At 39.8% G+C, this 26,970-nt stretch overlaps 1 long non-coding RNA gene across 1 annotated transcript; it reads right to left on the reverse strand.

Moving 5' to 3' along the window:
- Positions 1-1,909: 1,909 nt before the first annotated feature.
- Positions 1,910-10,118, reverse strand: LOC131575935 (uncharacterized). Its single transcript, XR_009276889.1, has 4 exons — positions 9,993-10,118; positions 9,718-9,779; positions 3,709-3,762; positions 1,910-2,119 (listed from the first exon to the last, which is right to left on the reverse strand). It is a non-coding gene; the product is annotated as an uncharacterized LOC131575935 (long non-coding RNA).
- Positions 10,119-26,970: the final 16,852 nt, after the last annotated feature.

Consider the following 26,970-nt stretch of genomic DNA (forward strand, 5'->3'; position numbering starts at 1 on the left):
GTAATTTGGCTTTAGGCCAAAACCTGTTGCATTTCATAATTAATTGGCTTGTTAGCTCATGAAGAAGAATGCGTATAGGTTGTGCTAAATGGTGTCAAGTCACTCTTAGAAAGCAGTACACTGTACCTCAAGGGTCTGCTCTTGAACATTTTTTTCTTTGCAGTCAGGCAAGCCTGTGGAAAAAGTACTGTGTATTTTGGATGGTAAGGGCATCTGTGATAGCAGCTGCTTTTCTTCCTGCTGAATCTTAAATCCAGTTTCCTTCAAACATGAAGCACCAGCAGAGATACTGCCCAAATCATATATCTGGCTTTGTAAATTTATTGCACTTAGGAATCAGCTGCTTCACTCACAGTGCCTCAGTATGGGAGCTACGGGAAGAAGCTCTGTGGTGTGCCCCGCAGTACCTCTGGGCTTTACATTTCTGCCGTGTCCCAGTTATGAAGTCTGAGGTGGTCCATTCTCGTATTCCCCTCTTGTAGTCCAGTTCATTCCCATTAGGGGACCAACAAAGTCACCCTGCTTCTTTTCAGCTGGATTATCCTTTAAAGTACAGTTGATACCTGGAAGTAAGAAAGGATAGTGCCTCTGACTGTGTGCTTGAGGGCCAAGAAGAGGAGAGCACCCAGGTTCCCTGGCTTCATAAAAAATGTTCTGCAAGTGCCCATTTCTGGGCATTGGCTTATGTTTCTAGCATCTGGGGAAGAGTTGCTGTGTTTCTCCAAAGAACTGTCTCATTCCTTTGTGCATTTGATGAGCTGTGTCTTGGATTTTGTTTGAAAGTGTAAATTTAGAAGAGAGGCTGTGCCATAACCAAGGCTTAATGATGCTGCACTCCATGTGGGTTCTAGCTATGACTATTGAGCATCGACAGGGCAACTTCTGGGTAGCCTGAAGAAACAACCAGCCCCTTGAAAAACCCATAGGGGCTGCAGCTGCTCACCAAGGTACTGATCTCAACCTTGTGGGAGCAGTGGTTCAACTTCAAAAAAAGCCTGCTTCTGATTTATTTTAGAATTAGTACATGATTAGACCCCATGCAGTGTGGGATTTGGCCCTTTTAGAAGATATCTGGAGCTACTGCTCTGGTATGGGACTGGCCCTGAGGAAACTTGCAATCTGTGATATGTAAAAGACTAATGGAGACATTGATTTAAGCTGGCAGGTGTCAAGAATGAGATCTGCTCTCTCTGGCACCCTTCAAAATCCTCACTGGGAGACTGTGAGGAAAGGTGGCCTGTGAGGGAATAAATTGTGGGTAAGAACTGAGCTTTGTGGCACTTAATTTAGAAATTGCAGTGCCCATCAATCCACTCTGCTCTGCACATTAGAAGATGTTTTACTACTATATTTTTTTAGCTTTGATGGCTCTCTGTGCTCAAATAGTGCGTGAACTGGAAGTCAGAGGGATGCAGACACATTTCTTGCTGCTGTGACATGGTATTTGCACATGGGGCATGCTATGGAAGAGCCACTGGTAAATCTGTAATGAAACTGTGTCTGAGTGTCTGAGTTGGACCAAAGAGACTTCCAGAGTTTGTATTTGGAACAGCCCAAATCAATTAGGTAACCTTTCATCAAGGCCATTTCACTTGCTAGATATCTCAGTTGCTACTAAGTAGCCATTCACTCATGACAGACAGAAGGCATCTTACCTCACCAAGGTGTCCTGGTAATACATATACATACATATACATATATATAAATAATACTGGAGTGCACCAATAGTCATGTGAAGAGACCTGTAAGCCATGATAGCAATGTCACCTCAACTTACAGGATACAGACTGTAGATTTATGCAAGTATTTAATAGTGGCTTGCCAAGAGAATCGGTACTCTTTTCAAAAGGAATCTTTCTTTGTGTCTTTTGATATTTAAAGAGCTATAATTACAATGGCAAAGCTTTGAATTATTTTTTTTTCCCATCCTCTTTTACACATTAATTTATGGACCAATCCAACATTACAGACAAGCTAATGAAAGAACCACACGCTCCCTTTATAATTTTTTCTTCTTTTTACAGTTTCACTTGTGTGGATGAATGCAAAGTAGTTAATGCTATAAATAAGTTTAATGATGTATCTCTTCTCTCAATTGCTGGTTGTTGATGCTGCAGTCCTGCATAATAGGAAAAGAAAAGAATTGAATTTAAGTCTTTGTCTCTTTCTCATGCTCCAAAAGGTTCTTCCAGCTACTAAATACAAGTATTGCTCTCTTATTTCTATTCTATATATTTAAAGTTCTCAACATGATTACCTCATCATTTCCCTTCCACTCCCTATTTTGGTATTTTTAGCTTTGCAAAAATATCAAAATTACATAAGGCAATTTGCTTCAGCAAAATCAGCAAAATCTCATAATCTCCCATGAAATGATGTCTTTTCAGCTGGTCAGGGTTGGTGGTTAACAGCAGCAGGTATAAAGAGGGAGGAAATTCCCTTTGTGAGACATTTACTACTGCCTCATGCAGTATCCACGTGCTATCAAACATACAGTGGGGAAGCCAGGCACTAGCACTTTTCAGGATTCAGAGTAGCATTCAGTCCTGAACAGCAAAGACTGCTACTTCTAGGCCAAGAACTTTAGTAAAAATCTTGTTGTCACCTAAACTGGGGAATATCTGGATTGTCTTCTGGAGTTTTTTTTTTTAGAGCTTCCTAGTTGTGGTGCAATACCCTGCTAATAGGACCACACAGCTTCCAGGTTTTTTTCTTTGCTTAGTTTGCAGCATAGAGAAAGCTGAAATTTGCCTTGAAACAAGGAAAGTAGGACTTCTACATTTTTTAAATGGTTATGTGGAAAGCTATAAATAACTTGCATGAAACTAAACTTAGCATCACTAACTGTAATGGTGTTGATAGGACATATTGTGCTCTCTATGCAGGGAAAATAGTACTTTGATCAGACAGCCTACATGGATAACAAAGCACTTGATCTCATCCACCTCACATTTTTGCAACAGATTTGAGCATGATCTACCTCTGATGGCCATCTTGAGAGCTGGGCAGTAATTCCCACATAAGGGACATCTGCCAAGTGAAAGGTCTAATTGTGCCTTTTTATCTAAAGAGGCAACAATATTGTAAAATATATTTCAGCATACCTTTGAAAACAATGAGCTGTTTTCATGAAGGATTGCAAAAAATACGGATTGCCCAGGGACCTGCCTGTCTGTCTGCAATGCAGATGCAGTGGTGTCACAGCCTCTATCTTGAAACGTTCAGGAAGAATATAAACTTTGGAACTGGGCTTACAAGATGCTGTGGAACCAGTGTTGTAGTATCATGGCAGGTGCAACATAACATGGTTCTTCAGCATTGCATCAAGGGCCTGGGCTGACAGAAATGAGCTGTGTCCCTTTAGACAGGCATCCCACCAGTTCACTTCAGAGGCAAGTAGATAGCTTGTGGTAATCCTAAGAGAGACTGAAAAATCCTGGAGTGCCCTGGTTAGATAAAAAAATGTTGAAAAGGGACCAGTGAGTGAGGCTTAAAACTACTATCCTTGAAGTGGTCCAGGTGCATCCTGGAAACTATTCCATATTGTTATCCACGCTCCCTCTTTCCTTTGTTCCACTGCTAATTAATTTTTCTTTTGTAGTGTAGGATAGCTTCTATGGTAAGGATGGAGGATGCCTCAACCCCTGTTGGCTTGGAGAGTGATGCTCTGGATTTAACACATAAACCTGCAGAATGAATGCTACTTACCATGACTGAGCAGTTCCACAATATATGGCTTGTTTTTTTTCCTGCTTTGTCACCCTACAGTGTGTTAGAAATAGAAAAGAGGCACATTCTGTAAGGAAAGACAGCAGATGACTGGTCCCAGAAGTGGGTCCTGGATTATTGATTGTGGGTGAAGCACGGTACTAAAGACCATGCAGTGGGCAGAGTTAATGAAAATGTAGTGGAATGCCCTTCATAGTTGTCATGGGGTTTCTTTACCTTTAAGGAAGTTAAAGTTGCTGGGGACTGAAAGGAGTCTTCTCCTGACCAATTATTGGTCATTACTGGGAATTGACAGCAATTTTAACCATTGAAAAGGGAGATCAACTTGTGAACCCTACCTTAAGATGTAAAGTCAGGGCACTTAGGTGCTCTTTGTTTCCTGGCTGTGAAAGGTAACAGAGCTCCGGCCTCTCGCTCTCTGCCCAGGCCATGCGGCCGGGCGGGGGCCGGGCTGGGCCTGCCGTGTCTCCCGGCCGGGAGATGGGGCCTGCGGGGCTTGCCCCGAGCCAAGCCGGGCCAGGCCGGCCCCTGGCTCCGCTGTAGGTTTTGCCGTGATGGAATTTACCAGAAACTGCCGAGTGAAGAAGGAGAGAGGCTCTGGACCTGCAGCGGGCTGGGGCGGCGACTACACTCTCCAGAGCAGTCATGAGGAACTTTCTATCGCAGACGGCTCCAGGCTCCTGCATCGGCGGAGGCCACAGAACCATCTACAAAAGCCTGGGCAGGATTTTAACTCTTTCATTACCCAGATGAGACTTGCAGATTAATCTTTTTATCCAGAGAGAGAAAAGGAGTGTGATCAACATGAAAAGAGACTTTATAAACTGCCAGTGACAAGAAAGAAAAAAACCTTCAGAAAAGGTAGAGAATTAAGAAGATGCTTTAATTAAGATGAAATATTTTTCTGTTAAAACTATGGAGATGGACAATGAAGTCCTGAAAAGAACTCCTTTAATTCATGACGAAGTATGGGGAGGAATAGAGTGTTCAAAGTGTAAAATTTGAGTAAAAAGTAGAGTGATTGTGATAAATAGTGAAGTGCTGGAAACAGTAAAGCGAAACTTAGAACCCTTGGGGGGGGGGGGGGGGCAATGAGAAAAACTGTTTTCTGGTGAAGCTCACAGAAACAGATGAAGAAGACTTTTGCTTTTGAATAACTCATCCTTAAAAATGCCATCCCTAAACTCATGACCCATAACACACCTCAGAGTGATGTGGGATGGGAGGAGTGGGCTCTAATAACCGCAGCTCTGGGCAGCTAATATCAGGGAAAAGGAAAACTATAACAAAAATAGTTTTCTTGTGAGAAACTCCATAAATTAACAGAAAGAAACTTCTGTTTCTCTACGAAGACTGGTGAAAAGACTGTAGAGGGAATTGGGACTGTTTAAACCATCAAAGTTCTAAAGTTTTTGTCTCTGTTGTCATGTGAACAAAAGAATGGTGGGCAGTAAGAAATGAAAAGGTTTTTCTGGAAGTTTATTCTGGTGTTCTTATTGTAGTTTGTTAATAAACTTTCTTTATTCCTTTTAAGTTTTTGTGCCTGTTTTGCTCTTGTTCTAATCCATATCTCACGGCAAGAAATAAGCAATTTTTTTTTTGTTAGTTACTGGTTTAAAACCACGACAATGGTCATTGACTATAAGTGTATATTTGATTCAGGATTCATGAACTAGATACTGGATGCCTTTTGTGGGCCAGCCTAGAAAGGATGAAGCATGAAACAGAAAAATAAGTCTGCCAAAAAAAGTTGGTTGGAACCTTGAAAAATGCCAAAAGAAATCCCAGATTTCTTGACCTTCTTTGTATGTTGTTCAGACAAAAGATACTAGATGTTCTTGGCCAAAAACATCAAACTGTGAGTCCTTCTGACATTGATCAAACTAACAGAAAAGACACAGAAGCACTGCAAGGTGGCCAAGAAGGAAGATCAGGCAACTACAGACAAAACCTCACCTTGGTCCCTGGGAAGGTGATGGAGAAGCTAATACTGGAAACCATTTCCAGGCACATTAAGCATCAGAAAATCATCAAGAGTACTCAGTATGGCTGACTTTTGACTCGATCAATTTGATAAACTGTGATGAAGCAAGTAGTCTGATGAAGGGTCGGCAGTGCATATTGTCTGCCTGGACCTCAGTGAGGCCTTTGACACCATCTCCTATAAGGTCCTCATAGACAGGCTGTTGTTGCATGGCCTGGATGAGTGGATGGTGAGGTGGATTGAAAACTGTCTGAACATCTGGGCCCAGAGGGGTGTGATCAGCAGTCTGCTTAGAGACCAGTGACTAGAGGCAATGCCCAGGTAGACTGGGTATATAGATATATATATACTGGTATATACTGGGTCCAGTCCTGTTTAATATTTTCTTTTGGACAGTGGGGCAGAGCACACCCTCAGCAAATTTGCTGATGACACCAAACTGGCTGCTAGGCCTCATGGTGACATCCAGAGGGACGTTGACAGGCTGGAGAAATGGGCCAACAGGAGCCTCGTGAAGTTCAACAAGCATAGCTACAAACTCCTGCATGTTGGCAAGAAGAACCTCATGCATTTGGGACATGCTGGAGGCCACCTAGCTGGAAAGCAGCTTGGCGTGGTCTTGGTGGGCACCAGACTGAATGTGAGTCAGGAATGCACCCTTGCTGCAAAGAAAATGAATGATATAATGATATCCTGGGCTGCTCTAGGCCAAGCAATGCCAGCAGAGCAGGGGAGATGATCCTGCCCTCTCCTCACTGCTGGTGATCTGGAAGGCCAGGCCCACATTTCGGCTCCCCCAGTGCAAGAGAGACATGAACATACCAGAGAGAATTAACAAAGAACCACAAGGATGGTGAAGAGAGTGGAGAATTTCTCAAATGAGGAAAGGCTGAGAGAGTGATGGCTGCTCAGCCTGGAGAAGACAAGGCTCAGGGGGATCTCATCTGAGGTGAAGGTGCAAAGAAGATGGAGCCAGGCTATTTTTCTGCTGCACAGTGCCAGGACCAGAGGCAATGGGCCCAAACTGAAATGTAGGAGGTTCCTTCTGAGCATCAGGAAATAATTTTTCATTGTGAGAGTGATGAAACCCTGACACAGGCTGTCAAGAGGGTTTGTGGGTTCTTCACTTATAGGAATATTCAGAAGTCACCTGGACAGAAGCCTGAGCAGTGTGACCCTGCTCAAGCACAGGAGTGAGACCAAATGCACCCAGAAATCTCTTCCAATATCAGCCATGCTTTGATTCTGTGAAAACTCAAATGAGCTCCTGAACAAGAAATTTGCTGAACAGCCTCCTTCTTTGGGGAAAAAGGAGCATGCATTTAAACTGTTCTCATGAGATGTAATTTTCCTTCTAGTATTTCCCCAGCTATTTTATGGTCTTATGTTGATAATAGTAATAGTGATAACTTAACTCTTTCTGTAAGTCCAAAATGTTTTGAAATTAATGAAAATATTTAAACAACTCTTTCTCAAGAAAAACAACTTGCAGTTTATTTGTCTGAGACTCTTCATACAAAATAGAAACTAGGGAAAGTTTTAACCTGAATAACTGTTAAATTGTACATTAATTTTTACACAGTGTTCAAACTACTCCTGCTGCAGCCAAGGAACAATGGGAGAGCAGGTAATTAAACACCTGCAGATTTTCATAGGTTTTAATGGAAAAGTGTGTAGTCTGGCAGATAATGTGTCTCTTAAGTTGCGTAAGTAGACTATTTGAAATACTGTTAAAGCAGCACTTTTATTGACATTTTGAACACTTTTTCCATCAATGCCATTACAGATTAATTATTTTCAATTTTCTTAAGTGCCAAAAACCCCACATTAATCTGCCTCAGCTCATGTGATAGAAAAAGAAAGCTCTGAAACATCTACAACCCTCTAATGGTATGTTATGATAATTATTAAATATTTAATCTTACCTTAAAATTCATTTAGATCAGGTATCTGTTAATTTTTCATTAATGGGTGAGAATTTTTAATCAAAAATGTGAAAATTGGTGGCCCATGTGTTCTGCTAAACAAATGTTTCATGAATCATGTTCAATAAAAACTTTCCCTTGTTTCTTATGATTTTCATTTTGGAATGTCATTTTTTTGGTGATGGAGAATGATGTAAATTTGAGATATTTTCTTAAGGGAAAAGCAGGGTAGTTTGGAATTTTTTTGTAGTTCTTTTTTTTTTTTTTAAGCAGCTTTAATAATTAGTCTTAAAGTCTGGAATCTTCTACATATTGAAAGGAACTAAGTGCCACAGTTCTATTGAAATTCAATTATATTCAGGAGCCTGGTCCTTCTATAATCACTTTAACATATCATTCAAAATTAAATTGATCAGTTGCAATAGCTGGTATGATAATTTAGGAGAATTTACTACCAATAAATGCTATTTCAGGAACTGTCATCACGTTTCAAAGAAAAAAAAACCAAAACAATATTCAGTAACTGAAGAAAATCTTGGATGTATGAAAATGTGTTCATTTAGCTCAGGTCTTATATCAGAGCTGAATTTTTTGAAAATTTTGTCCTGAATGGCATCCAATTTGTGATATTTCTTATTAAAAGAAATTTCCTTGTTTTCTTTCTGTACAGCAGTGACAAACCAAGTGGCTTGTAAGTCAAAGGTGCTTGTGCTGGAGGATGGGATAACGCTGTTAAAATTTATGTATTTAGTGGCTGAGCTGGAATGAACTGGCCATGAAATGAAACTAGAATTATCTGCCCACATTTAAAGCCCCAGCAAATTCTAAGGCAATGCTTCGAAGGCAGAAGCAACTGTGAAGCAACAAGGCTTCCTACTCCCCCTTGCTTATACTTCTGCACTTCCATGCTTGTGTTGAGGTCAGTTCAGAGATTTTTGAATGTTGCCAGGCTGATGCAAGTGCAAAAGCACTGAATTTGCAGTTAACAGTGAATGATGCCATCAATTTCTCCCACCTAGGTGGACAGACTCTCTGTCTTTGGTTAATATACTGAGGATGGGAAGATTTGGGCCTTTTGCTGGCTCAAGCCAGCTGTGAGACATTTCTTTGTGACTCATAACTGTCCGTGTGACAAACTTCCCACCCCTCTTCTATATCCCTCTCTGTATCCATCCAAATCTTAAGGGAACTTGAGCTTGACTATGATTTTGAATGCCTTCTATCTCCACCTCTAATTTTCACACGATCAGCTTGTGGCAAACGGTGGGATAGCTGTCACCTTTTTGAGCCTGGAGTGGATATCCTCTGGGTTAAAACTATGCAAAACCTACGTGCTGCTTCTTGTGCTCTGCAGGGTCTGCAAAGAAGTGAGCAAACTTCCCAGCTCCTGGCTCCAGGATGGCACGTCACACTAGAAATAAAGGTGAGATAGCCCGTGCCTGCTTGAGGGCTTAGAGACATGAGTGAGGAGGTTCAAGCAGAACAAAATGTCTTTGAAATGCCAGGAATCGGGAAGAGAGTGGACAGGCTGGCTGGGCTGGTATTCTTTTCTCTCCCTCAGTTGTGGTATGCCAGTGGAGCCTGGCAGCATGGGATTGTCTGGGTAGCGATTCACACACTGGTGTCAGCTGCTGGCTCCAGCAGGCCCTGGGACCCAGCAGCCTGTCCCAAGTCAATCGGTACTCGGTGTGTGCAGGGAGCATATGGCACAGCTCCCCTCCTGCTCCCCAGCCCATCCTGCCAGGGCTCCCTCCCAGCCCATCCTGCCGGTGCTCCTCAACCCATCCTGCCGGTGCTCCCCAGCCCATCCTGCCAGAGCTCCCCAGCCCATCCTGCCAGAGCTCCCCAGCCCATCCTGCCAGAGCTCCTCAATCCATCCTGCCAGAGCTCCTCAATTCATCCCTCCAGAGATCCCCAACCCATCCTGCCAGAGCTCCCCAGCCCATCCTGCCAGGGCTCCGCAGCCCATCCTCCCGGTGCTCCCCAACCCATCCTCCCGGTGCTCCTCAATCCATCCTGCCAGAGCTCCCCAACCCATCCTGCCGGGGCTCAGCCCTTTCTGGGCTGGTGAGAGCTCACCTCTGCTGCTCAGCTCTCTTTGCGTTTCAGATGGAGCACCGTGCATTTAGGTTGTTTTTTTACTGTTTCAATAGCAAAGAGCAGAGAAAGAGTTAAATAAATCGGGCAGCGCGCGTGTGACCGTGGAATTACGAAAAGCCCTGGCTCCTCCAACTCGGCAGCAGCTGACAGGGGATTCGGGGGGTGTGGGGCTGCAGATGGCACCGCGTTACTACAGCCGCAGGACTGACGAACGTTTGCTGCGGAAATCTCTTGCCCTTGCCACGGAGACTGACCTTGAGATGCTGCAGAATTCCTGGGGTGGATTTCCATGTGCCTGTACCAAAAGCCAGAGTGGGTCGGAGGTGTTTGCTTGCTCGGTCGTGTAGCTGTGTGGATGGCACTGTGAAAGGGACTGCTGCTGCAGACGACCTGAGAGCTGCCGGTGCTGCAGAGCTGGCTGGGGGGATATATTTGAGTGCATGAGTCCATTTCTAGCTGCGACTGCTAATGTGATATTGTTGCCTTGATAGGTTTAAAGCTTGCTTTTATGCCTCTCAATATCTATTCCTCGACCTTCCAAAATATATCCTAACTGTGAAGGTGGGCAAAGAAAAAGAGAGAGTGAGGGTGCTCATTTCTGCCTACTAAAATGATCCCTTATCCTGCTGTTTCTTATAACCGTTTCTATTTGTTTTTTTATCTAGCATAAAAAGTAAAATAAAATAAAAAAACAAAACAACTAACCAAAACCCACCAAATCCCCCACCAAACATAAAACCAGAAAACATTGAAAAGAGTAAAAGGTGCCACATTTATCACTGGTAACACACTATAACAAAGACAAAATTTCAAGTCTATATTTCTTGGTGATTTATGATGCACTCCTGTACAAACAACCTGAAGCAACTTACAGAGGTAAGGCAAGGAGAGCAGAGTCAACTCACAAAACTGACTGATAAGACTTCATAGAAAATAGGGCTCAGGAAAATGTTTCTCAAGAGAGACAGCAGACCTTTAAAGAAGTTACTCTGAGGCTACAATTGAAAGCAGAGGGAGGCTAGAGAGTAAAACAGCAAGTATGGCCAACTCCTGAATACTTTGATGACCTTGAGCAGAAAAAGTACTTGTGCAGATTCAGAAAACAGATCAAGTTGCTAAACATAAGTATAAAACAATAAAATTTGCCTGTAAGGAAAAGGGCAAAAGGACAATATCAATAAATCAAGATGCATATCACATCGACTGTAAAGAATAACAGGAGATTATGTTATTATTAAGAAGACAGTCAAGGAAAAAATTGTCACTGTTCAAAACTGAGAGAAAGTTATCAAATGTGATGAAGTCTGAAATTCTGGAGTTCCTCATTTTAGTTCTCACCAAAAAAGACATTACTCAGGTTATTAATACAGTTAACAAAAAAAGAATGATAAACCATAAATATTTTGCAGACTTAAAGAAAGTACAGGTTAGAGAGTATTCAGAGGACTGATTCATTCAATTCAAAAATATCTAACATTTATCCAAAGCTTCTTAGAAAGGAAGATGAAGCAAATTCCAAAAAGTGAAAGGTTACTTTTGAAATCTCATGAATCGTACTTGGGGTTTTCGAAATCTGGAAAAGGACAAATAAGATTTCTGTTTTCAAAAGGCACAAAGAAGGAGCTCATGGAATAGAAATGAATGTAATTTCAATATCTGGTAAAATAAACAAGCAAGCAAACAAACAAAAACGATAATATAGCTATTTGCAAGATATTAATGAGATGCAATGGAATCATCATGAAGAGTTGTTGGAAACAATGTGCATCAAATGTGTATTAAAGTGACATATTCTGGGGAGAGAGAGAACCATAGATATTCTAACTTTCAGAATTCAAGCTTCTGATGTTGACTTGAATGATGTTTAAAATTAAGCTGCAGATTCACATTCTGGACAAAACTTCTATATTGTAGGTGTAAACACTGAAAAATTGTGCTGACAGTAGTTTGTTTTCAAGGTACAACGTGTTTTGCATTGCTTTGGGGGCTTGTTTTGTTTCTGTCTTGAATTTTAACTTGCTGAAAGCTTTAATTTGTTATATGGCTAATGGAATGAAAACTCTGTTTATTAAATCTGCAGATGACATCAAGGTGGGAAGACCTTGGAGGAGAGAATTAGAATTAGAAACGAGCTAAGCAAAAAAGTAAGATACAATTCAATTCTACAAATTCTACTTTTAGGCATGTATAATCAGCTGCATAAATACAAGGGGAAAAACAAGTTAATCTATAGAAAAGGATCCACAGGTTATAGTGGATACAAATCGCATGGGTCAAGCTGCTTTGGCAGAAGAATGCAAATGCACTGGGATGTATAAATCTTGTCTGCTAATGTGATCTTGCAAGATGAACAGTCTGTTGTTAGTTTTGGTCATTGTGTCAACAACAACAACAACAACAACAACAACAACAACAACAACAACAACACTGCTTCTACTCCTACTACTACTGTTACTAGTAGTAGGACTACTACTATTAGTAGTAGTAGGAAAGCTGCTTGAGCAGGGTTAGTGTTCCAATTGGCTTTACCTCTATGGGTAAAGCAAAAATTAATGATTTTAAATTACTATGAGGGATGGTTCAATTAGGACTCAAGGAAAACTAGTAAGAATAGCAAAGCCTGGGCAGCAGCTTTCTTGAAAATCTGTAAGAACTTCTTGTAAAAAGCCTGTAAGATATTGGAAAGCCATCTGTCTAAAGCAGTACAGGAGTATCAGGCTAAGGGATGAACCAGATGAAATCTGGAGGCCTCTTCCAGGCTTTCCTTTGTAAGTTTTTTATTTGCTGCTTAAAAGAAGAAGAGAGAGGGAAATGAGAGTTTTAGGGGCAGGTCTTCCCTCTCACAATGTACTGCTATATCCAGGGTTTTTCCAGGAACCATCTTAGAGTCATCTTATTTGGTCAGACTCCAAGGAATTGGCTCAGCTTCTTCTTGTTAATGAAAATTAACAGTTTCAATAAATGCCCTTAACCTTGGGTTTTTATTGAGCAGTATATATTAGAATGGGCCTAAATTTAGGCTAATAGCAGTGGCAAAAAACCTTTCACATTGGGTCTTAGGTGCTGATAAGATTTATAGGTTTCTACTTTCTTTTCTTCCTATAAAACAGGCCTGAAGTTCCTCTCCCCTCACTGTGAGGCAAATATTGATTGTTGCCTATTATATATCTAGTATATTATAGCAGGGGTCAATAAATATCAGCGCTTCTCATCCTGAAACTAGGAATTTGGGTTAGTGAGGCAGTGAACCATGCTTGAGTCCCGCACCAGGCGTTTTGGTGATGCTTACAAGTAGGGGAATTTCCCCTATGTGTCTAACATTTTTTCATGAATGGTTTGGATTTGTGTTTTTTATTAAAACAGTTTAGCATCTATCATTGTTGTTGCTGTGCTATCTTTAAGCGCTTTGTTGTAGAATAAGCCCATTAATATATCTCTGTTTACAGCCTAACAGTTCAGCTGTAAGATTTGTAAAGACATTGTGGGTTAGATGTTTCTTTGCCTTTTATATATAAATAATAGATGATTTCTTTGAAAAGTACACTGCTTCTAATTTAATAGAAAATAATTCAGTAATTGAAAGGACTCTTTGAATGTTATGTTGACAGGTTTGAGAAAACCATAGCAGACTTCAGGTGAAATAAATAAAGGTACACATATCTTCTACAATGATTACCATCATTATTCTCACTAATAATACCACTCCTCCCAGGAAATAGTATAAGAAAGACTTTTTTTTTTTTTTTTTTTTTTTTTACCACAGTCTGATACAACTCCTTTCTACAGCCTTTTTTCTTATCTTAGAAGAAATGACATACAGAACAGCAGCCACACACCTTAAATTAGAGTCCAGTGAATGTGGTAATGTTGAGGAGTTATGAGAGACAGAGGTACTAATTTGTAGAAAGATAATTAAAGAGAATCTACATGCTGCACGTCATATCACAGCCCAGGTTCTCCCTTCTCTTCTACATTGCTGCTTTTCTGACAGAGGGCTCCTAATTTGGGGTTTTAGATGCCTGTAAGAATAGGTGTCTCACCTGGGTGAGATATAAGTATCTTCCCTTCAGAACAGGGAAAGATAGTGCCAATTGCTATTTTTAGGAATGATCATACTAAAAGTCAGTATCCTGCCTTCAGTCCATTCCTGTTGTGCTGGGTTCAGCCTGGGTAGAATTAATTGTCTTCAATTAAGAAGCTGGTGGTAATAGGCTCTGTTTTGGATTTGTGCTGAACATAAGGCTGATAATACAGAGATGTTTTTGTTATTGCTGAGGAAGGTCAAGGCCTTTTCTGCTTTTTGTGCTGCCACGCTGGTGAGGGGACTGGGGATGCCTGGGAGGCTGGGAGAAGGCACAGCTGGGACAGGTGACCCCAAGTGACCAAAGGGATATTCCAGACCACATGGCATCATGTTCAGTATATTGAGGAAGTGGGGGAAGGAGGAAGGAGGGACGTTTGGAGCAATGATATTTGTCTTTCCAAGTCACTGTTAAATGTTATGGAGCCTTGCTGTCCTGGAGTTGGCTGAATACCTGCCTGCCCATGGGCAGCACTGAATTAATCTCATGTTTTACTTTGCTTGTATGCACAGTTTTGGCTTTCCTATTAAATTGTCTTTATCTCAGCCCATGAATTTTCCAGCTTTTACACTTCAAATTTGTTCTCTGATCCTGCTGGCTGTAGGAGTGAGTGGCTTTGTGTGGCTTGGTTGCTGTCTGGAGTGAAACCATAACACCTATCTAGATAGAGGTTTTTCTCAGCAGACAAAAATTTTGGGCTGTTGATGTTAAATAAGTTCAGCTTTCATTTTTGCAAGTATTTAGTAAATGTTTGGCTTGTGCATTTTCTCTCTCCTATCCTTGTCTGCATTTGATCCCCTCAGAGACTGGAAGGAAAAACTGGGATGAGAGCAATTCTTTTTATTTCTGATTTTGCAAAATGCTAAGCGTGCTGCAGTAGTACTGAGATGGTCACTAGAAGCATCCCTGTAGGCATCACTCAGAAATCAAACTACTACTCAGTACTGGTAGACTGTATTAATATGTATTTAAACTGTGCATTTCTTGCCTTCACATTTATCTTCTACTGTGGCACAGGTCTTGTGCTTAATTTCTACGGTAAGAAATTTGGAGAAAAGAGGAAGAGGAATACATATCCTGTATGATTACTGCCTTTTCTTAATTTAATAATTTGGCCAGGAAATGCTGCAGAGAGGTACTTTCTCTCTGATACTCAGTTTTCAAATCACTGTCAGAAAGCAAGCTGCATGGTCTCCCTGAAGGTCAGCTCCCCTGTGGTTAATACCTGTCTGTGAATTCTTTAGTGCCTCTTCCACTGAGGGTAAGTTACCTCACGTGGGCCACATGGTGGAAGATATACATTCTCAATCAGTAACTGGGAAATAATTGGCAAAGTCTGTATTTACATAGTACTGCTAACTTGTTCATAGAATAGTAGTAGTCACCAGGTAAGCAATTTTACCAACGGAGTGACCACTGCATATTAAAGGCCTGATGAAGTCAGAAATAAAGTCTGTGTGTCATAAAAACACTTAGTATATGTTTATTGTCTTTCTTTTTTTTTTTATTATTATTTTTTTTTGTGGTCATAATAAGATGTTAGAACCGGAGGAGATATTTCTGTATTTCTCTTTCTATTGGCACCATAAAGGCAAACATTAATTTCTTTACTGAACCTAGTCCAATGTGGCTGACCTTCTCCATTATTTAACAGGACAGATACAAAATACAAGACCATAGGCTCCTCATATTTAGTGCTTGAAAAGGAGCCAGGCTATGTCACTTAATTTCTCTAAGTGGCTGGACTGTTTACAGCCTTTTAAGAATAATGGCTGCATGACCCACTGGATTGCATGTGCTGTGTTCATGCAGCTGAAGTATCATAACCTGCTTCTTTAAGAGCATCCCCATTGCTGTATACTGAAATTGAGATTTTGGATGCCTCAAGGAAAAACATGCAGAATTGTTGGGATTTTTCCCAATAATCCATTTATTACTAAATTCAGGATTGCCATAGCTGTGTGTCAAGAAGGTGATGAGGCATATTGTTAAAAGAAAAGGCGCATGTACAAGTTTCTTCATGGCTTATTGGAGGCTTTTTCCAAACTATTCACTGGTCTAGCTTGTTTTTTTTTACTTCACTCTTTTTATTGACAGCAGGCCCCTGTACAGCCATGGAAGCCAAAGCAGTGAAAACAACAGGTGAATGTGGTCTCCACTTGGGAACAGGCAAGAGGCAGTCTGAATTATCAGCCTGGGGCCTTGGGTTCTGCTCACATATCTGGGGTGGTTTCTCAAGGCATGTTCCCATGGCAGAGCCTCTTCTACCCAGTGCCTGCAGGAGCTCTGGGCTGGACATCCAAAACTCACACAAGGGAGCATCTCAGGGCTGCAGAAGAGCTCCCAACATTTCCCTCTTCCTTGCCCTGCAGCCTTTTCTATTTCCTGTTCAGGTGTTGCTCTGCTGACTTTGGTCAACCCCAATTCCAAAGCCATGGTTATAATTTCTTGGCCATGTAACTGTTAATTATGGTGGATTTTGCACCCCTGTGTGGCTATAAGTGTTATAAATGAGCCTATAATATAGGTTCTGTGGTAAATAGGAGAATTTTTTATTACTGTGTGGTAATAACATGCATTTTAAATACATTTAAACAATATGTATTTTAAAACATTGGTTTTTAAACCCATACATAATTCTGGAAAAGAAAAAATAATGCCCCTGTGATGGGTTAGATTTCATTCCCAGTGCTACAAACTCATCATTTAAAAATGAATTATCAAGTAAGAAATATTAAAAAATCAAAATGAAGCATAAAACAATTCTTTCTCTCCTTCATCCTTAGAATCTAAAACAAAAAAAAAAAGAGGTATTTTAAGGGAAGCTGTCAAGTTAAAAAGGAACTGTCATTTGCATTCTTCTGGGAAGAGAGGAATATCTATAGTAAAACTGCAGGAATTAGATCCTTTCTTTCAGCATTTTTTGTTGCATGAATCGCTCTTCATTATTTATATAATGTGATTTAATGTTTTATATCCATATAGGCAGTTTGGCCCTGGTCCTGCAAAGTTGTAGCTTTTATATATTTCATGACTTTCTTGAAACAATTGGATCTCAGCATTACTGATACAAGGACTTTTATTTAGCAGCAGAACATTGCATAGCTCCTGAAAATCATGGTATTGATTCAAAGTGGAAAAGGAATGTGTCTGCATTAAGCAGATTTAGTAGTCTGGGACTGCATTCTGTGACCTGTTTTCCTACACAGAATTTAGATAGAATATTCTACTTTAGCATTTTAAAGTAGCTGACTTTTTGCATTTGGTTAAGATAACTCAATACTAGAGAGTGGGAACTGAAATGTCAGGAAGAATGAAACTAAGCAGTGTATATCAGTCTTTCTTCCCTCATGGATTGCAATAGAAAAAAAATATTTTATTCACATTTGGATTTTTTAAATATCTTTTTTGTTATACTATTATCAGGACAGGAGTGATAAGACAGCTTTTGAAATTTGATATAAAATCTAACATCCTTTTAAAACAACTGCTGAATCTAGTAATTTTCCATTTGGCTTTGTACAAACCTTACTTGCTGCTGTTATTTTTTTGTTGGTTTTTTGTCTGTTCATTTTCCTCAGGCTTTCTAATGTTTTGAATGGCTGTTACTGAAGCTCTTTTGTGCTTGATCAATTCAAGGCTACTACTTCTCTTCCAGGGATCTGATTATTGACAGTCCTTTCTTTCTGTGCTATCAGGTAACTTGACACTAGCTGTGTGGTGGGACTGTCCCAAGGCACCATTTTAGGACACAAATCTCTAGTGACACTTCAGTGATTCAAAGCAGAGAGAGGATTAATCTGGCTGCAGTCTGGCCTGAGATTTTGCAATTACTGCAGACTGGCCTTAGGTAAAACATACAGGCTGTGTCACTGCAATGCTAACACCTTTCAGTCCTTTCTATGGAAAATGTATTTTTTTCTATTGCCACATTTTATTTTCCATATTAATTATTGTTCTTTTACATCTTTTGCGCTAATTGTTAACATGTTCACTTTTGCTAAACCAGGAGTTTAAATGAATTATGCAGACAATTTCTAAAAGTCTTGTGTTATAGTCAACATTATTAATATTAATTCAACTCTCTGTCTCCTAAATACTTCCCACAGTCCTGGAACTTTTGAGCTTAGATTTTTTCTCTTGAAAAATTCATTTATTGGCACTATTCTTTACCAGATTTTAGATCTGGGAGGGGTTAAATACTATTTAAAATGGCAGCAGAATCAAAGTTATCAATATCTACATCCAAGCATGATACTTTTTTTACTCCTGGTCATTATTTTGTCTGGTAATGAATACAGACTTTCAAGGGCAAAGAGGTAAAATTGAGTCATGAAACACAGAGGAGAGATTGTATTACATGGAAGGAGGGAAAAAAAAATCACAAAAAAAAAAAAACAAACAAAAAAGAAATCAAAAGGCATGGGGTGAAAACTACCCACAGTATATGTGGAAAGAGTGTCAAAATCTTTGATAAAATAGAGCTGACAGAAATGTGATTTTCTTTTTTCCAGGTGGCCATGTGAATTTTTCTATACAGCTTTGTCATGTATTTTATCTGGTACCACCAGACTTCTTAACACTCTCAGTTCACTTGTGAGACTAAACAGTTCCTTCACTAGACAATGCTGCACTTTTTGTAAGAATCACATAATTCTCATTAATTTTAATGAGCATTTAATGCATCTCAAGTGAGTTATTTTTACATCCTGAAATTTGTGACTGTTGAAGGGTTAGAAGCATGAATTTTTATTATTATTTGGCCTGCACTTCTCTGTAGAGCTGACTGATCCTGGCTAAGTGATGGAGCAGCCCTGAGTTTAGAATATCCTTATTCCTTCTGAGTGAAGAATGAAAGGTCTGGCACATCTGTGCCTTAACACAGATTAATGAAACATACCATTTTAAGGCAGTCACAAGGCTTTTAAAGTGGTGTCTTCTTTGGTTTAACTAAGCATTAGAAATTCACAGGGAAACAAAGAAATCAAGTTGTCAGAGGAATATCATTGTCCTGTCAAATCATCCAGTCCCATCTACCGTTGTCTGTCTATTATGCAATATTTGCCTGAGTTTAGTTATTGTTATTTATGTACATTTCAGAAAAACAGGCATCTCTCTCTCTTCTAATGATAATGTCAGCCTTTTTCCAGGTAGTTGACCACTTAATGAGAGAAAGCCACTTCCTTAAATTATACAGCTAGACCTCATGCCTGTATGTTAGGTTGTATAGACTTGATTAAATTCTGATTTTATATGTTTTCACTGGCAGAACTTTTTGCAAATAGAATAAAGACTTTTTAATTTGTTTCTTGCTTAATCAGGACATGATGTTCTCCCCTCGTACCCTCCATACTTCTTCTTCTTGATCAAATTCTAGTTGCTCAGATTAGCAGTAGTGACAAGCCAGCCAAAACCCAAATCCAATCAGCAATGCAGATTTTAAAAGTAGGGACTAATATTCAGTGGTGGTGGAATCTTCCCTTATTGCCATTTACAGCTTAGATCTGAGGCTGATTAATTACTGCTACAGGGTAATTTAATAGTGTTTTAATAACTGTTACATCTCAGAGAGGAGTTCAGAGATCCAAGAGGATATCCATTTTCTATGAAATACTGTCCCATTTAAGGAAATGAAATAGTTATATGCAGCTTAATTGCAACAACATAAAGGAATAAAGAGGAAGTAACATTTGAGTATGAAATAATTTTTTAGTTTGAGGGGTTGTTTTTGATCTTGTGACTCTTCTAATTAAATTGTCCAGCACTCTCACTGCACATGTCCTTGCTTTTCTAGCATTCTTCATTAGCCTGAGTACTTTGCAGGTTCAAGGTTTGTTAGACAGATGAAAAAAAAGTTTCTCTAATGGTTTGTTGCCACTGGCTCCTACTCTATCAGTACTGACTAGGAAAGGCCTCTGTAATAAAAGCCCAGCACTTATGTACTATCCAGTGAGGTCAGAGTTCACTAATGCATGTGTTGAGCCTTGTACCTAGCCAGTACTTATTGAATAGTTCCAAAGCAGTGAGAAGTAAGGATTTTTTTTGTATGGGAATTTTTATTTTTCATTAATGATAGCTCATTGCTGGCATTATGGCTATCTCAAGGTTTCCCAGCTACTATGCCCTGAATAACTCTGTGGTTGCCAAGGGTCAAGGTTGGGTTTAAATAGCTGTTTGATGAAATCAGTAGTCACAGGTAATTTTGAGGATATGTTTTCCAGGTAATTGGGAAGTATGGATTTGTTCCTCTAACATTTTCTTGTTAACATTCTGATAAACTATATGCTCTTGTTTGAAAGGCTGATGCTTAAATGCAAATGAATAAAGCAAGAGAAATCTCTCTGCACTGAATGCAGCAGTCACAGACAAAGATTATAAACAATCAATTGGCTGAATTACAGTTACAGAAAACATTTGTTGAATAGTTTCAATTAAGGAGCAGTCTTGTGAGAATCAAAGTTGCTTGGCATTTGAGCAGTGGCTATATTAGTTCAGCTAGGTCCAAGCGGTTACACTGAAGTTCACAGTGTTTTTCCATACATCTTAAATTTGATGTCTCTCCTGACCCTAATTGTGATGTAGTTTGTGGGGCTGAAGGAAGTTTTTAGGGCTCATGTGAGCTCTGTTGCTGTAGGGTAAGAAGAACCACGGCACAGTGAGAAGCTGTAGGATGCATGCTGCTGTTGCTGCAGCAAACACGGCTTTGCACCTTGCAAAGAAGTGACCTTTGCTTACTGTGGCAGGACTGCTGCTGGCAGAGGGATCCACATGTGACCTCACCAGCAGGCCACCCTGTGTTGCTGGTGGGAGGGTGGGAAGGTCTGTGAAGGAAGAGGGCAACTTCCAGTAATCTTCTCTTCTCAGCATGGAGCAGCATAAATTAGATGCAAATTCTGGAATGAAACCTGTGCTGTGAATATAAACTGTTATTATAATCACAAGACAGAGGTTGGGCTACAGGTCTTTCTAGCCTAATATTCTAGTCTCTAGCAGTCAGTGAGGGCAGATACTTAGGGAAGTGTATAGGAACATATATAGTGATCCTTCCCCTGCTAAACCCTCTCAACAGTCAGTGATTTTAGGATTATCCAGTTCAGCACTCTACTCAGCAAAAGAATAAAATATCTAGGAAGATCCCATATTTTGGACATCTGTACAGTCTTTGTGAAAATGGAGAGATTAATTTTGTTCCATCAGAGGTCAGTTCAGGCAAAGCATTAGAGTTTGTCATGTTCGGGAGTGAGAGACTGGGCAATAAATAACTCATTGCTGTTTGATATTTGCAATACAGCAAGGTGTAAGCTCTTCAGGGGAGAGAGGTCTGCTATTTTGGGCTGTATGTACACAGCTAGTAGAGAAATCTGTCCCTCTTTCTGGCCTGATGTATTTTAACATTCACAGCACTTATCAACAACTGATCGATCTCCAGTCAATCACAGCAGAAGATGCAGAAAATCAGAGTATGATAATTCAAATAAGGACCCATCATAAAACTGCCTTCTCTAGTGAAATACAAGGAGAAAGATGAAGGGGAGAGATACTTCTATCATTTGTGACAGTCATAGCTGTTTGCAAGTGCTTTAATGTGTGCTATAGCTTCAAACATAGAGTGAATGCTTGGTGCAAAGCACGCTTGCAGCCGTCATTCTGTAAGATACGATTGATAGAAGATGTTATAGGAGACACGTGGATATGTAGTTTCTGCTCCTTTGTTCTGTTTGCCTGCACGTGTGGGAAGCTAAGTATTTTTCAAGCTTAGGGAGAAATGGCTGCATTGCAGTCAATGAGAGTTAAATCCCAGCTTTATTGAAATCAGTGGTTAAATCCAGCATGTAGGAAGTTTGGTTTAAAAAAAAAAAAAACAACAAAAAACTAGAGCAGAAATCCAATTTGAGATTTCTTATTGCTAACCTTGTGTAAATATAATTCTTCTATATGAGATATTTTCATATTGTGTCAAACGCGGGAGGGTACTGGAATAGTTTCCCCCTAGAGCTCTGTCAGAGTTTTTCCATCGGCTGAATTTTATCATTGTCACTGATATATTGTTCATCCAGGATATTTCTTCACCAGAGTCTGATAATTATGCTGATTGGTTTGGTGACTATTTCTGTGGAGCGGTAGTCTAAGAGCACCGTTATTCTTCTCACTTGCAACTATAGAATATTTTGAACATATAAAGGAAATATTGGTGGATTAAAATAATACTTCTGTGTAGGGGCTAAGAGGGGAGAATTTGGACCAAGACTTTAACTTTTTCTAGGGTATTTGGAGTTCAGATTCATGAGTAAGTTGAAACAATGCTTTGGGGCTTGGGATGCATATTGGAAATGACCTTGTAACATCCTGCCTTGCTAAGCTGGGTAATGGTAAAGCAATATGGGCTTGAAGGAGGAGCAGCAGTTACTTCACTGCCTGGGATCAGTCACCGAGTGCTTGTAGCTTTGACTTCTGGATCCTGCCATCCTGACTGACCTTCTGGTGACATTGTACAGTTTGGGAAGCAGAATGGTGAACATTACTGGGAACTGCCACTGCTGTGCTGGAGGAAAGAGATGATTTCCATGTCAAGTTTTCCTTGAAGCTTCTCCACCTTTTGAGCCTACAGCCCATATTAGCCCTACTTAGTGGTTTTGTGTATTTTGAGCTTGTTTATGACTATTTTCTTACCCAGATATCTTATTTTTTGATGAGTATTAAGGACTGCTAATGGCCAAGTATTAAGGACCACTTATTAGGCAGGTAGTATGATAAAACAATAGGAAAATTAATTGTAAGAGAAAATGAAGTAATTCAGTTAAGAATAAAAGCCTTAGAGTGGGTGAGCACTAAAATGTTAGTGGATGTGTAGTGATTCATCTGCCTACTTTTAACAGCTGCCATTTAAATTGAATTTAAATACTGTAAACAAAAGTCTTTTTGTGGTGTGCTTGGAACTATAATACAGCTGCAAAGTTCCAGAGGAAAATGCTGCATTGCAGCTCTCCTGTTTCGCAGCAAATCTCTGCTGGCATGTAACATGCAGAGGAGGAGCTTCAACACAAGCAGGCTGTTTTCAGCTTCATTATGCAGATAAGTCATCTCTATCATCCACATTATACAAACATCTTTAACTTCCTTTGGGGATGGACAAGAGAGACAGTAAGGGGGGAATGGGGGAAAAAATAAGAGGTTAGAGAGCTTACACACTTATTTCCCCCGGTATTGCTGTCTCAGTGTTTCTCAAAGTGCACTGGTTTTGCCTTTGTATGGATCCAGATGATTTTGACACCCACGTTGTTTAATTTCAACTATTGCTTATCACTGGGATTTAATATTAGATGTTGTGACAGTGCTTTGGGTGAGTCTGAAAGGAGTATTCTGGCATGCTTTAGCCAACAGGCAGCTCTTCCTTCACTGCATGCTCTGATTCATGTCTGGTTGCTGACACCAGGGAAAGTGAAGACCTTCCAAATAACCTTGAGAGAGAGCTGGCCGACAGTCTCCCCATGCTTTTAAATATGGGGGAAGGGTGTGTGTGTGTGTTTATAAAAAAAGGAGGAGGGATTTAGGAGTCCCATATTTACAGCATTCATTTTAAGTACCTTGCCCCCTGAAGGAAACTCCCTGTTTGTCTTACTATTGTTTAAGGCAAGAAGAGGCAAGTGGTTCAGATAGCGCCAGACTGAGGGCAGGGCAGTCCTTGAATGGTCTCCGAGAAGAGATTTATCTAAATAGGATGATTTAGTACTGTGTCACACCAGGTGAAAAATGGGATTTGGGGAAGGGTTTTGCAATCCTCTCAGCAGGACACTTCAACATTTCAGAGGGTACATCAGGATCCTGCAGGACAAGAAGTAATGTAGGAACTTCCAAGCTCCCTACCTACTCAACGGAGACAAAGCAGATCATCCCTTCCAGCAAGAGCAGAATGAAAATGAAAACAGGAGAGCTACCATAAGGCTTTTTACCATTGACACACTATAGGCTAATAGAGAATTCTCTGTTTCCTTCCAGAAATCTCAAGGTATCTTAAAAAAGGTACACAGAAATCTGCCTCCCTGGATTTCAGCAAATAAGGGACTGAAAAATTGAGCCCTTTGTTTTTGAAGAGGGGGGTAAAGGGAATGGAAATATTAAAAAAAAAAATAAATAATTAAATCAGCAACAACAGCAACAACACAAAAAGCCTACAAAAAACCACCACCACTAAACCAAAGTGCAAAACCAGTAATGTAACCACTATTTCACAGCTATATTTTCAACCTTGTCATATGTTTTCCCTGCTCCCAGGATAATTCTCTAATTTGAGTAGAATTAGGAAGGTAATGTATCCTGAAAGAGATGTTTTTTCTTGCAGAAAATAAAAATCAGCAGAAAACAGTTTCTAAAGGTAGGGGATGGAGTTTGCACACAGAGCTTTTGTTCTTGCCTGTTTTACAGCCCATGCCTTTTGCTGGCCCATGAAGTTCAGCCTTTGCATTTGAAGCCTAATACTGAATCCATTACAGGGCTCTGGTGAGCCTGCAATGAATTCTAGTCATTCCTAAGAGGATGCTCATGGCTCGGTTAACAAGGTTGAAGTTGCCTGGCCCCGGGCTACATCTCCTATTTTGGGGTGGGAATACTTTGGTTGAAAGGTTGAAAACAGGTTTTTTTTCCCTTCTCTTGTCTCTTAACTTTTCATCAGGGATGCATCATTTTTGCTACAGTACTAAAATATTTACAGAATTGTTGAAAAACAGAAGAACCGTTCAGCCAAAATATTCATAAACTTCCCCCATAGATTCTGCATCCAAAATTGCTTCTAACAGTGCATTAATTAATTAAAGTACCTGTCCTATTGTTTTTTAAAGTATCTGTCATTGCTGGAGTGCTTCTGCTGTTGAAACAGTAGCTCTGAAAAAACCAAGAGTACAATTAGACAATATGTGTATTGTTTTTAAATTAGAAATACAGAAAGAAACTGTACTTCAGCCCTCTTGAGAATCAGTCTGAGTGCTGTAATTTGGATACAGATCTTGAGTCCTTCAAGGTTTTTGCATTTAGCAAAAGTGTAGAAACAGCATTTCTCATCCTTGATCATGGAACCCACCCCTTGTTCAGATGAAAACAGAACTGTTAGAATAGGACAAAAATTGCAAAAAAAATATCTGTATGTTGAACACTTTCATGTGAAAAATCTGGTCTGGCAAACACTTCATGTTTGGTAATTGAATGCAGGAAGCAGCAAATACAGTTAATGGCTTACTAGTGTTCAGGAAAGCTGCATGGAAAAAAAAGGTGTGTGCTGTTCCCAGAGGCTATGAATGTCTTTTGCTTGAGTGATTTCTTGGCTATAAATGTAAGTGCAGGTCAGATGAAACTATTTGTAAGTTTGTGATAAACTTGTTGAATTTTCTTGATAATAAAACCCAGAGAGAAGTAAAAAAATTTGAAAAGTTTTTCACCTTTTTCAATCATTTTCCACTTCCCAATAAAAACTTGGTCATTTTGGCATCATCTGAAGCAGCTTCTTTTTACATTTTAAATTTAGCCAAGAAGTCAATTGTCAGCTTTTCCATGTTCCTTTAATTGATCCCCATCTGGTAATACATGATCTTTGCCAGGAAAGAAGACTGAGAACATTGTAAAGTCTCCAGTCTTTATTCTGCAGCAGAGATCACTTGTTACTTGAGACTAGATTGTTTTCACACTCGAAAGCATTAAATTCCTTAATAATTATTAATAGTGAGAGCAAAGTGATTCTCATTCAATTTAATGTGTATTTTAAATATATTAATTTTTAAAAAATAGATCCCTTTAAGACATCTTTAACTGTTCAGCTTCTCTGTTTAGCTGCTCTATTTGCTTCTTGCCAAGAGAATAGCTCTTCAGAATTTTCCTTATGGTCAGAAAAGTCCAGTTCCTGGTGATTAGTTTCCTAATGTTTTGCAAATTCTCTCTGTGTTGTCCATTACTGAAGGTGCAGCAGGCAGGACAGAAGGGTGGTACAACTGGGAGTAACATCAGAGCTTGAAAGAAAACCGATCTTCAAGAAGCATTTTGTACCATGAAGAATTATTTTCTGAGGAAGTGTGGGTCTTTAAGTGTCACAACATAAAGCTGTGGAAATGACAGAAGCAAAACTTAAAAGAGAAGAAATAGATATGATGACTGGACTGAATGCTTTTGTGAGCTGTAATAGAAAAAAAAAGCCAAGGTGATCTCACTTGCTGAATGGATGTGATAGGCAAATACTATCAGTTTGATGTGCTTTTAAGAAGACCTAGAATTGGGAAATCTCTGTTCACTAAATTCTGATAAAAGTCTCTCGGCTGGCTATCCTTACTTGCTATGGAAAGGTTAAGAAAATCAAGTATTGTATCTTTTGTGAATTGACAACTTACTTTAAAATGTTTTTTTTCACCTTCACATTTGTATTTAAACACACCAAATCTTCATTTTCTTACTTCCTGTAGTCTGTTCCACACTGCAGTTTTTCTTGTCTATTATCTAGTTACTACCAATGTTAGAGTCATTGATCAAGTGAACAGTTGTTATAGATCCTGAACCCACAGCTTGGCTTCTTCTAGTCACAGATACCATTTGAAAAACACTGAATTGAAGGAGGAGTTTCAAATGTACTCAATCTTCACTAAAAGTTACTTGTGTGGAAGTCAGTGGTAGCATTCACAGGAAAAGTCTTCTGCGAGACCAACCCAAATGAAGTGCTCTCTAAAAATCTGCCTTCCTGAAATCCAGTCCCCATAATAGTAAGGCTGGAAAACAAGAGCATGGGGGAGGATCTGATCCCTTACCTAGCAAACTAATGTCAGAAACACAGAGCTGAAAGGTCTGGAGGTTTAGAAGTCCACCTCTTATCCATCTTTGAGAAATGTTATTAATTTAACTAACTTAGTAGAAACTGATTCATGGAGTGAGCAAAAAGGAAGAATTGCCAATCTGCCGTGTTCTGTTGCAGAAACGTGATCACAGTGGTGTCAGCCCAGCTGAACCCTACAACAGAAATGCAAAATGCTTTGGGTTGGAAGGGACCTTAAAGTTCATCCCGTTCCAGCCCCTCTGCCATGGGCAGGAACACTCCCATTAGACCAAGTTGCTCAAAGTCCCCTCCAGTCTGACATTGAACACTGCCATGTTTGGGACACCCACTATTTTTCTGGACAAC

Source organism: Poecile atricapillus, chromosome 2 (genome assembly GCF_030490865.1).
Source record: "Poecile atricapillus isolate bPoeAtr1 chromosome 2, bPoeAtr1.hap1, whole genome shotgun sequence".
NCBI lineage: Eukaryota > Metazoa > Chordata > Aves > Passeriformes > Paridae > Poecile > Poecile atricapillus.